Source organism: Dermacentor albipictus, chromosome 4 (assembly GCF_038994185.2).
Source record: "Dermacentor albipictus isolate Rhodes 1998 colony chromosome 4, USDA_Dalb.pri_finalv2, whole genome shotgun sequence".
NCBI lineage: Eukaryota > Metazoa > Arthropoda > Arachnida > Ixodida > Ixodidae > Dermacentor > Dermacentor albipictus.
The window spans coordinates 160,187,903-160,200,647 of record NC_091824.1 but is presented as its reverse complement, the minus strand read 5'-3'; the positions used below and the strand labels follow the sequence as shown (position 1 = coordinate 160,200,647).

The 12,745-nt window shown below is 43.8% G+C and overlaps 1 protein-coding gene across 1 annotated transcript in view; it reads right to left on the bottom strand.

Moving 5' to 3' along the window:
- Positions 1 to 4,627, bottom strand: part of LOC135900027 (uncharacterized) — a 28,356-nt gene extending 23,729 nt beyond the window's left edge. Inside the window, exon 1 of the mRNA XM_065429452.2 lies at positions 4,532 to 4,627. The gene's annotated coding sequence lies outside the window, so the exon portion shown is untranslated. The remainder of the gene's footprint in view (positions 1 to 4,531) is intronic.
- Positions 4,628 to 12,745: the final 8,118 nt, after the last annotated feature.

Sequence of the window (12,745 nt, the reverse complement as noted above, 5' to 3'; positions counted from 1 at the left end):
TGACTTGCAACACCCTTGTTCATGTTCGAAGGGACTCCAGGTTTGCGCGGAGGCTTTGACATGGGAAATAGCGGTTTAATAACTACCACTAATTTAAGCTGTGTTTAGGTATGTAACTTACTCTGTGGCTGCGCAGCCCTACCGTCTTGGAGCCCCTTCGACCGCTGGCACCTCTGTTACAGGTGCTATTGCATGTGACTGTACCTGTGACGCCTCGTAGCCTCCGGTGTGCCCTCTACGCTGCGCCGCAGCATATGACCCGCGTGCTTGCTTTTTGATGTCATTGCTTCTCCCTTCGAGTCGAAACTGTAATGAAATAAATTCTGTGCACATTTGTGGATCTGAATTTGTGAATGTGCAACAAAGCCGCTATACGGCTCGCGGGAATACAAGTTTCACTTTCGTGTTACGACCAGCTCCTCTAAAAGAGGGGTCAACCAAATTTTTTTTACAGTTTGAGGCATACACTATGACTGAGGTTTGAAGAACAACACTAATGGCGTCAAAGAGCACAAGTAGTTTGATAGAGGTGTTGTTTTCTCAACTACTTGTTTTTTTTTTCTTCTATCTCTGTTGCTTTGATGTTGTTCTGCATTGTGCTTACTGTGTTCAGGAAGCCTTCATGTACACCTGAATAAATTTCTGAGCTGCGTGAAACCTTCAATTTTCTCCCTATATTTGCTTTTATTTAGCTCTTATTTTCAAAGGCGAGTCCGTTCTAGCGCGTCTGAGTTCTATTTTTGAGCCGCGTACATAACTACATGCAAAACATTTTTTTTATATGCATAAACGTGTCCAGAAAGGCTACGTCAGAGCCGGCTATCGTAAAATTCTCATCGCGCTGCCATTGTGCTAACCATTTTCCTCCGCTGCTACCAAAACCAAAAAAAAAATCGATTATATCCAGACATTTTAGTTTGCTTCCATTCTTTCAAAATATACAACCTACAGCGTGTAATTATCTGTCACCTAAGTAACTTTTACGGAAACCTGCTGGGGGAAAACAACTAACGAAAAGTTCCTATCTACGTGAATGGCGGAATGCTACAAAGAGAACTTGCGCTTTAAACCAGGTAAACGCGAGACCATTATCAGTTAACATAACAAGGCCTCTCATGTCACAGGGAAACATGCTATTGTATATCACAGCTACTGAAGGCCACAACAGTATTGCTGCGTTTTCTGAAGTCAACCGGCGCGAGCGACCATCTGTGGCGCGATGCTGATAATACAATTACATTGACAACTCAAGTGAACAGGAACTCTTGATTTTTTTCTTTTCCTTGGGTAGCCAATCGGGCTCAGTCTTGCTAACCACCCTGCCTTTTCCTTACGGCCTCTCTCCCTCTCTCTCTCTCTCTCTCTCTCTCTCTCTCTCTCTCTCTCTATCTATCTATCTATCTATCTATCTATCTATCTATCTATCTATCTATCTATCTATCTATCTATCTATCTATCTCTCTCTTAATCTCTTTCCTATCCTTTCCCTTTCCCGCAGTGCCGAGAAGCAAACCGTGCTAAGTGCGATTACCTTCCTTGCCTTTCACTTATCTATCCTTCTCTCTCCTCACAAGTACCTGAAAAAAAAACGTTTATTGTAGCCGGGATCCCTGTCTGACCAAGGCATTCTTTGTATCAACTGAGTTAGCCTGAACTACGGATGAAGCTAGAGTAAACGGGTGAGGCTGCAAACGTCGCATCCTTCGCCTGATTTCTTTCTTTCTGCCCTCGTGTTTGAGGGGTTATAGCAAATTAGCCCACGGGTTTCTCTGCAGTCTGATGCTGATGCAGGTCTAGAGTTGCACTATTTTCTCTGACTGTTTGCCTGCCTTACGGCGTTGCCAATCGAAAGGACGCCGTTTCACCGAAGTTTGCAATGCAGTTTTCATTTACCTAGCGCAGCACTGGTCCCCCGTTTCCGTCTTGCAGTGTTGAAACAGTTGTGGCGCGTGCCTGTTCACAGCAAAGTGCAGTTTTATAATTAATTAATTGCACAACGTGAGGCGCTACCGTGTTCAGTATCATTTCCAAAATAAAATAGCAATAAAGCTTTTTTTTTTCAACATCGTTCTCGTCGTTCGTGATACTTATCATTTGTTGTACATAAGTATGCGCGTTGCTCTGGTCAGTCAAATTAATGGATTTTATAAGTAAGAATAAACGGTGAACGTTCTCGATTGGGAGCACACTTCAAAAAGCAGTAAATTACACTTCTTCAAAAGCCATTTAATCAATTAATCAAGCTACACGGAAACACTGTCAGGGGTGGAACGATAAGCGCAGCGAGAACGTATGAAGGCCAAGGAAGAGCTTTGATAAATATCGTTGAGCTGTTGAAGAAGTTCGCCTTTAATTTCCGCCCGGACTTCAAAGATTTATCTTTTCAATTCAAACAGGTAAAGCACCTGTTTCGGTTTCATCTGATGAACATACAGCACGAACACATTTGTTCAGTTTCTGTCATTCCATCATTTTGAAAAGTACAAGGAACTGTATCTAATGCTTTCGTTCAGGTAGCCAAGACTAAATATAGCTACGCACCCAATAACGATAAACGCAGCTAATGGCTCTATCACATTCAATAAGAAATCAAAAGCTACTTCACAGTTTAAACAGTTGCAGGCGATTTTTATGTGGGGATTTGCAAATAATCTTTATTCAGGCAACAAACAAATCTTTGTCCAAAATATTTTTAATCAAATAATTGTGCGGCTTTTATAAATCCGGCATTTAAGACGTTTAGTGTTTGCGTTCGACAGCGTGCATTCATTATTTATGCGTGGTCGTATCCTTCGCACAGAACTGCCGTGAATTAAAGAGTCATCTACGAAAAGGTGTAGTAAAATTGATTATCGAGAACACACAGCTAAAACCCAACTCGCCGGCCAAGGCTTTGTGGTCTGACTGAATGAACTCACAATGTATTTTAATTCCACATTTCAAAATGCCATTCACGTTTCGTCACGTTAAAGAACAATAGCGTAACGAGCTGGCAGCTTTGGTGTGTATAAATTTGGAAGTTATATGTAGTTCACAATTATATTTGTAGTACATTTCTTGCAATTTCGCCGATATATATAGAAGCGGTTATTATCTAATGAATGAAAAGCAATTAGCAAAGGAATACAGTTTTCTTCTTTTTAGTTGGCACTAGATCAGGGTAAATTCTACTCGTGAAAAGATGTACATACTTTTTATTCTTTTATTCATAGCTCATGGCCCATACAACATGCTTTCATTAGTCACCGTCATTCGCACTGTCATTATTTCATATGCATTTTAGCTCAGAGTACTCAATCCCAGCCCTTGAGATAACAGGTTGGTTAGGTTCAAAATAACGCTGAAACAACGAAAAAAAAATTGAAGAAGTTTCAAAATGGTCGCCATAATTGGCTGACTGGCTAGTTTGCGCAGCTGCATAATAACATTGACGCTAATGAGCCGTTCACCGGCCAGTGTGATTCATTAGCATGTGCACCTTATATAAAACTCTGTGGGCACCTGTCCGACGACGAGCCATTCAATATAGCAAGTGCCACGCCGATGAGGTCTACAACGAATTTGCGTCATAGGGTTGCGCAGATTATCATAACTTAAGTGGTTGCCATCTCTGTCCGTACAGTCAATAAGTGAAGTAAAATAATACAGCTGCGTGGCGCGTTAAAGTGGAAAGCTGACAGCAGGAACAGTTGTAGAGTAAAATGCGACAACCTGACCTGCTGCCGTCGCACGACTTTCGTGGTGGAGACAGTGCACCATCATTGTTCGCCATCCGGCGCAAGCCGCAACAATAAATAGTGGTTTAACAAAAGGCAGACGCTCGTACGCGCTCCACAAAGGGGACTGACTAATGCAGCTTCAGCGACACGATGAACGGGCATTGTGATAATCTTTGGCGTCCGCTATAACAACTCCTAAAACACATTCAGGCAGCGCACTGTTAGCACCTCTCTTTTAGTCAAGTAACCCAGACATCACGCCACATGATGCTTAGGTGCATCGCCGTAGGGAGCAACGTCGCCAACAGCTGCTCTACCTGTTTTTTAATTACTGCGGATGGACGATGTACACAGCGCCTCTCTGCGCCCGCCGGACGCAGAGACGTTACGCCACATGGCGCTAGCGTGAAAACGCGCGTTCGCTAAACCTGCCCGTCTATCAGCTAGCGTTCTCGCTCAGTGCACCGACGTGCCCTTCTCCGACAGAATTTACGCTGCCTTTTTTTTTTACCTTTCGTTTCTAACGGTACGACAACGGCTTTCTCTCGTTATTTCAATGTCCAAATTGATCCTGCGCAAACCCGTGTCCCTCATTGTCTGCCACGTAAAGTAGCCCGTCTGTTACACGCGTGCCGCTTTAGACCATCATCCGAAGCTGCGCTCAAAGCACACAACGTATACGTGCAAGCGTATAGGCACACAGAATGTCCACGGCTGCCTGAATGCCATAAATGAAAGGGCGCGGCTTCTATACACGCTGTGCGGGACACGCCTGCCACGCATGGTGTGTGCACGCGCGGCGTCACGCTCACCTCGGCGGCAAGAGCGGCCCAGTGGTTGCCACCGAACGTTTCACGTCGATCGACTCGCCTCTCGCCTTCCGGACTGTCGAGCCGCTCGTTCGGCGTTTCTTCCTTGGCTGCTGCCGCATTGTTAGCCCGGGGTCGCCTTTAAATACAAAGGTTGCCGAACAACTCGCATTGCCCGTCCACTCGACGTGACAACTATACAGCAAGGACCTCGCCCCTCTACTCTGTTTGCTCTTGGCGCAGCTGCAACGCAGTCTGCGGCGGCTTGATTTCGCTCAGACACGCTCCAAAGCGAGTGTAGAACAAACACGTCCTGCTGTGGCATTGTTATTCCATTTCTTTCCTTCGCTGTCCTTCTTTTCTGTTCCTTTTTTCCTTCTTTCCTTTCTTTAACTCTTCGGGCTTTTCGATCTCTCTGTCGCCCTCCTTCGGTCTCGCAGAAATTCACCACCCTAGTGATCACGTGCCCAGTTCGGAGAAAGTGAGTGCTTGATTCGCGGTATTATGTGTCAGGGGCACTCGTTCGATTACGGTCAAGCATACGGAAACTTTCTCGCATTGCGCGTGAACACATTTTCGTTTAATGACTTTTCTGATCGATAGGCGTGAGCGAGCGACCTTGAACCGACTCAAGGGCTTTGTTTCTTAATGTCAAATATGCGTGGCTCAATATCGTCGCTAGAACATGTTGCCAATGTATTTGTCGACATGTGTGTCCCGCTATGTATATATACTTTCTGAAAGGAGGGTTGTTGATTTATGGAGGTGTATACATGAGCCAATGTTTCATTTGAAAGAGTAACGTCATCTTAACCAATGGCGCTGGCAATTTTCGCTTACGAATTGACTGTCCCATGTAGCGTCAGTTAAGCTTTAAAAAAGAAAAAAAATCCGGTAAAGCTTATACGGGTGAGAAAACTCACTGCTGCTAGAGGATCATCTTGCCTGAGGAAGGACTCATTTGTATTGAACCTAAGTGTTATTGAACGACGTCCGCCAATAGCTATTCGAACTTTCTCTGAAAAGTATCCGGCCATGCTTTCAGAAGAAAGAAAGTAACCTGATGTGGTGCGTCGTTCTTTTCTTCTTATTATTAATATGAAATAACGGCGAGGTGGCACCACTACTGGCAATAGTTACTCCATTTCATCATCGAAGTAGTTCCCTTCTTCTTTCATACGCCCAGCTTCGTGGTCCTTTCATTTTTCGAAACAGTCCTACAACGCAGGTGCTGTAGGGCAGCCGCCTTATTACGATTGATGCCCTCACGTTTTCAACAAAGCGTTCTTTCGAGTTGTTTTATAGTTTTTGCCATTACCATTATAATTTATTTTTACCTATACATTTACAATAACCTTTACCACTACACTGGTACAGTTGCCGGGTCTTGCAATTCCTCTGTCAAAGTTCTGCGCACGAAGTTTGCAGGCATCCGCGGCGTACCGAAATCGTTTTTAAAATGGCAGACACAGTATCTTTGTTCGTACCCACAATAGAGTGGAGTAAATTTTTTCAGTCTTAATCACGATCTCGCATTACCGCGCTTCGCATTTCAACTACAATCGCATTATTATGATTTGTTGAAGGCCTTCCAGGGCGTGACTCGCTCTCAACAGTGGCACGAGCTCTATGATCGCCAACGTGTTTTGAGGCGCATGAGTGCGACGCAGGAGCGTGTCTAAGATTATGCCAACACGCACCATGCGCATGACATTATCAAGCCGGCACGACTAGTCCTTGAACATCAAGCGCTGACGGCCTGCATCCGATGACCTTGGTGGAACCTAGTGAAGGTGAAAGCAAAAGACCTCGTCTTGATGAAACACCCAATAAGGAGAATGGCAGAACTTCAAACTATGACCTAAGCGATCATGAAGCCATCGAGTCTGATGAAGAACCTTTAGAATTCGTGACCTGCAAAAGGAAGTGATGGAATCCCGGTGGTGTTCCGGCCACCAGAAGGACACAATTTTCGGTTAGTGAATCCAAATTACGATGCATCAGAAATAGTCTCGGCCGCAAAGGACAAAGTTCAGACGTTCTGAGTAAACAGAGACGGCAGTTTTTCAGTGAGTGTTACCTCAGTAGCATCTGCAAAAAACCTGCCTTTATTGCACAATGTAGCAGAACCGGCTTCGTTCAGATGTCGCAAAGATTCGTCACGGGCCTCTTCAGTACACTGAAGGACAAATGCTCGAGTTTTTGAAAGATTTTGGAGTAATATCAGTCCGGCGACAGGCAAGATACTGCCGTTGGAGGATGGAACAGTTGAATCCCGTTCTTTGCACAATGTAATCCTTCACTTCAGAGATGACAAATCAGTGCCACAGAGAATCCACTTGGGCTTCACCATACACCCGGTGGACGAATACCTTGGCGCGGCCTTGAGGTGACAAAGGTCAGAAGTTTGGACACCTGACAAAAAACTGCCGTGAATCACATCGATGTAAAATCTGCTCAGAGAACCATGAGCATGCTGAATGCAAGTCTGTGGGGCAGCCTAAATGTGCAAATTGTGCGGGTAATCATATGGCTTCCCTCTTAGGATGTCCACAGAACAAGCCCGTATCCATGCTACCCAAACATGGATTAATTCATGGGAAGCAACCACGGCACAAGAAGCCTCTTCCGATTCTTGATGCAGTGAGCCCAATGAAAAATCGCCAGTTTACAGCAACTGAACAAATCTCAAAGGAGCATCGTATTCGGCGTCATTAAAGCAGCAAGCTGTGCAAGTGTCCCAGTGACAGCGGAGTCATCATTCTGCTACCGCCACTGAAGGCTGCACATCACAATATCAGTGACCTAACTTAGGACAACCACAGCGATAACTGCAGACCACGACCGGAACATTGGCATTCCAAGATAACAGCACGCCACTCAGTGTTGGACAGATGATTCTACCCATGTTGTTTTGCTGCATTTCGAGCACTTGTCAAAGTTCCATCTCAGGCGAACAAGCTTCCAGAGGAAAAGGCACTGTTGTCTATGGAACCATTAATGAGTCAACTGCCCGCATCAGTGCTACCGGATGGCAATCCTGAATAGTGGTTACGGAAATGTCGGAATATTTCAGTGGAACACTAATAGCCTTCGATCCAAATCTGCTCATTTTTGCAAGTTAGTTACACTACGCGGCTTCCCTGTGCTGCGCATACAAGAGGCTGGAGTACGTGATTACTTTCGTCTTGGTAGTTACATAGCATATAAATCATCTCGTCCAGCTGGAAACAGCAGAACAATGCTCTGCGTTCGAAAAGCTGTGCTTTCTCACCTCAGTCAATCAAGCAGTTCACATTTTCCTGAATATGCATCCAGCAAAGTATAACTCTGCTAAAATGTGTGTAACATTCGTAAGCATATCCCTGAGAGTATTGAGACGTATTACGATTGATAATTTGGTAAATATTTTTAGTATCACAAGATCACAGATTATCATATGTAGGGACTTCAACGCACCTAACGTGACATGGGGGAGTAATCAATGCGATGCCCATGGGAATATCTTCAATGCACCGAGGAAAAGTGCAATCTGTCAGTATTGAATGATGGATCTGTGATATTTATGCGAAGATATTGCTACGCCTGTTGCATAGACTTAACAGCGTGCTCGAATTATCTTGTTAGCTGGGTGGGCAATAGACGCCGAAACACGTGGAAGTGATCACTTCCCAATTCTTATATCACATCCGCGATTAAAAATGCTGGGAAACGAAGCTACGTAGATATAACACATTGGCCACTCTTTTATTATTTAAGGAGTCCCACAAGGCAGTGTCTTAAGTCCGTCTCTCTTTAATTGTGTGATGGCGGATTTACCGCGGAGATTTCCACTTGCCATCAACACTTGTCCAGTAGCGTGGATTCTGAAGCCGACGTAGAGAAACTCACATCAGTGGTACAAGAAACAATGACAATGTGTACCAAACAAGTGTCCATTACTGACGAGTACACATCAATTTATGGAAAATATGAACATTTGAGAGCCGTAAGAAGGACACAAAGAGCTTTTCACCGGAGTGGAAATATAGAAGCGTATATAAATTCGCAGCAAACACACTCAGTCATGCAGAGATGACTACAAAAATTGGGGGGAGGGGGGGATGGCGTGAATTTTGCGATGCTCTGTCTCCCTTGACACCAATTCCACGAGTATGGATGACTATTCGTTCATTAAGCGGCCCTATTGTTTAAACACAACCATTTCGTGCTCTCGCAATAGCCAAGAATACTTCATAATTATTGATCGCTGAGGAATTCTGCAGAGTTATAACTAGAGCAAGCATATCTATTACTTGTGCTGAATATCAATATTCAGTTGAAGTGGCAAAACAAAAAGTTCTTGCGTGTTTTCAGTCGTGGCATGTACAATCAGACTACGAATTCTCTACGAATGAACCGAAATGTGCGCTTGCGTCTTGTAAGATAAAGACTGCTGCAGGTCCAGAGTTCATTACATATGGTGTGTTGCAAAACATGGGACCTACTAGTCGATCGGTACTTTTGGAGTTACTCAAGTACTTGTGGAAAAAGCAGTCTGTTTCTGACTGTTGGAAAACCGCACGTATGATACCTATATTGAAGCCTGGTAAAACTCCTCTTTCTCTTGAGTCTTTTCTTCCTGTTAACCTGACGATCTGTTTATGCAAGGTCATCAAAAAAATGACACTAGGTTTCAATGGTGATGTGAGCAAACAGGAGCACTTCCCGATCACATGAGAGGATTTCGAAGGAGGCGATGCACTATGGATGCGATTTTGCATATATTTACTTATGTTCAACACGAAGGAGCTCGGGGAAGTGTCCCAATATAGCGGTTTTTTAGACATAAATGAACCTTCAACACAGTCAGCCATGCTATATTGTGTGGCCTGCTTAGACAGGGAGTCTCTGGAAGGGCGCTACGGTGGATAACCAACTTCTTGAATGGCAGATCAATATTTATTCAAACAAGCGAAGGAAAAAGTTCCTCTCACAATATTATTTAAGGAGTCCCACAAGGCAATGTCTTAAGTTCGTTCATCTTTAACTGTGTGATGGCGGATTTACTGCGGAGATTTACACCTGCAGTACACAACTCTATATATGCGGATGATGTTTGCATTTGGGCCTCTGGTTCAAATACCGGCTCTGTTCAATCAACTTTGCAGAAAGACCTAAACATTGTGGACAATTTTTTAAGGAATAAAAGGAATGAAACTGCTCACAGTAAGATGGCTGTGTTGCCTTTCACCAAAGGATAGCTAAACAATGTTCAGTTGTGCCTTGAAGGACATCTGAGGAAATTATGGCAGGTCAAAAAATAACAGACTGCTTCGTTTGAGGTGAACAAAACAACTAAACTTTATTTCGACAGCCACGCCCGTTGCCGAGCGAGTTCGGAGGAGCACGAGGTTGCATGATGACGAAAAGAATTCGGCTAAAGTTGGCAGTTTTTTCAACATCCTTTAGATATAGTGAAACAACACAAATTTCTAGGGGTTATACTAGACAGGCTTTCTTGGAATTCTCACATTAAGCCCTCGAAGAACAAATAAGCCCAGTAATAAATGTTCTTCGCCGCGTAGCAGGCACGACATGGGGAGGATCAGTTTCATCTTTACTAAAAAGTACGTAATGCACTTATAAAGCAAAAGAAAGATAGCATATTATTCACCTGTTCTGCATGAAATTTCCCGCTCATCTGACGAGAGACTCCAATGATTAATTGCTATAGGAGAGAGAGAGAGAGAGAGAAATAGTAGACGACAGACATAGAGGTTAACCAGACGCACGTCCGGTTTGCTACCCTGTACTGGGGGAAGGGGTATAGAGACGAAGAGAGAGAGAAAAATTACATAGAGAGAGCGCAGCTTCACGCTAGGAGTCTTAGAGTATGCTTAAGCGTTCCTCGAGTAACCTCAAGTTCCTTAGTTTTTCAGAAGCGCGTCACCTTCCATTTCCTATTATGAGGATGGTTGAAACCTGTCGACACTACTTTCGCGTTTCAGTGCAGTACAGAAGGCACCGACTAACAATTGCACTTATTAAGAGAGACAGAGCGAACGTTGAATTCGGTGATACAGATGCACAAAAATATAGTACCACACCACGAATTTTGGTTCTCAGATATCTCCTACTCTCCATGGTGACTCCTAGCTCCAAAAATTCAACTTTCGGTTGAAGGCATTATTCGCAACGAGGTACTTTTATGCTAGCAGCACAACAACTAGCATTTTACCAGATATACTTTCGATACACTGTCTATATTCAAGCGTATACAGATGGTTCTTGCCAAACAACTTCTTCTACAGCTGTCTTTGTCATTCCATAATGGAACCAAATACAGAAGTTTAAACTATCTCACACGACATCAGCAACAACAGCACAAATTTTTGCAATATTCTCTGTGTTACGATACATGAATTTTATGCAAAATGGGGAACAGTGGGACATCCTTTATGACTCGTAGGCAGCTTTGTCTTCACTTCATGGTGACATCAGCAATTCGCAAAACATGGCGTTAGTTTACGAGACACTAAAGGAACTCATGAAAGCAAGTGAAGTAAATCGCACAATAATGTTTCAATGGATACTTGGCCACTGCAATATCCCTGGAAATGCTGCAGCAAACAAGGCAGCTGGAGAAGCACGTGTTAATAACGCTACACATGGTCTCCCTCTAACGCAAGGCGAATTACGGCACCTACTAAGACAGATCTCAGCCCATGGTTGCAAAGTCACATAGTTTGATCAGAACTCGAAATCTCCAGATTTAATTCACATTGACCCGTCGCTTCAATTTAAAATACCGTTCCCGTTAGATACAACCAGAGCCTTTGAAACGCTCATTCACCGTCTGCGGCTGGCTGCCGCGTACACAATACGCTTTCTGCATCAAATCTCAAGACCTGATAGTCCGGAATGCAGTTGGGGCCATGCTGATGAAGATGTAGAGCAACTTCTGGTAAAATGTACGTGACATGACACACACAGACAACGCTTAGCACGTTATTTAGTGGCTTTAAGTCTCAGGCCCTTCAGCCTCAGAAAGATCTTAGGTCCTTGGCCAGCATACTCATTGCAAAAACGAGCGTTACTGGCCCTTCAAAAATTTCTAGAAGTGAGCAATATTCTCGGGAAATATTGAGTAGGGTGTTCGTATGTGATAAGCGCATTCTACGGTTTCTTTTTTACCCGACTTTGGCCAATCCAATGCTTGGCTTTATGTAGCTTCAAATGCACCAATCCGTGCTTTCTTATGCGCCCTGATTTCAGTCTAATGAACGAGAAGAAAGAGGGTTAACCACAGGGCCCAATTTTTATTAATTTTATTATTTCTGGCGTCTTATGATCTGACTTTAGTTATGTGACCGGACTTTGTGTTTACCTTAGTGCACATATCTGACAGGACTTTGTGTTGCTGTGTTTCTGAGTTGACTTTCAGTTAATGTGATTGTAATTTCTGTTATGATTTCATTATTTTTTGTGATTTATTCTTTTTTTAATCACTATGTGAAAAGAAGTAGCCGGCGCCAAATAAAGGCCAAAACATCTCCTAAATACCATATAATAAACAAGTACGTTTGTTCTTCGTTGAAGCAGATCTACCATATTTTTTTCTGCTTCATGTTCATAGCGGCATCTCCAAATGATGTTCGTACCTCCCCATCTGCTTCTGCTTGACTTTTACCAAGCTTCGCAGAGAACTTTACGCTGCATGTTGTTGAATTGGCGGTCCATCATTTTCTGCTGCTTACAATCGTGTCAAAACCAGCGGACAGTAGGCTACACAACTGCTCCTGCATTACAGAAAATGCCACCAGCAGACTAAAACATCGCGGACTTTCGTTGCATGACACGTAGTGGGACCAACCTGCACCCCGTACTTTTCCTTAATATAAACAAGGTCGGATACCTTTCGGACAGATCTGGTAGTTTTAGGTTTTGGTAGTAATGATGAACGTGATTGTTGCCACTGACGCACTATCATGATGGCAGCTCTCTTCATAAGGCGACCAAGCTGCTCTCAGACATATGATCGAACCAAAGCTTTGTTTGACTCAGCGGCACTACGGAAACGAAAAGGGGTCAGTTGTCTTGGTGGCCGCCGTGTTGATGGCCGCCGTGATTATCGTCTAATGCTGCCAGGAGTAGTCATCGCATGCTTTGGCTGATAGCTTGCTTTTCGGCGGTTCCTGAATGGTACCGGAGACCAACATGAATGATCGGCTTTTC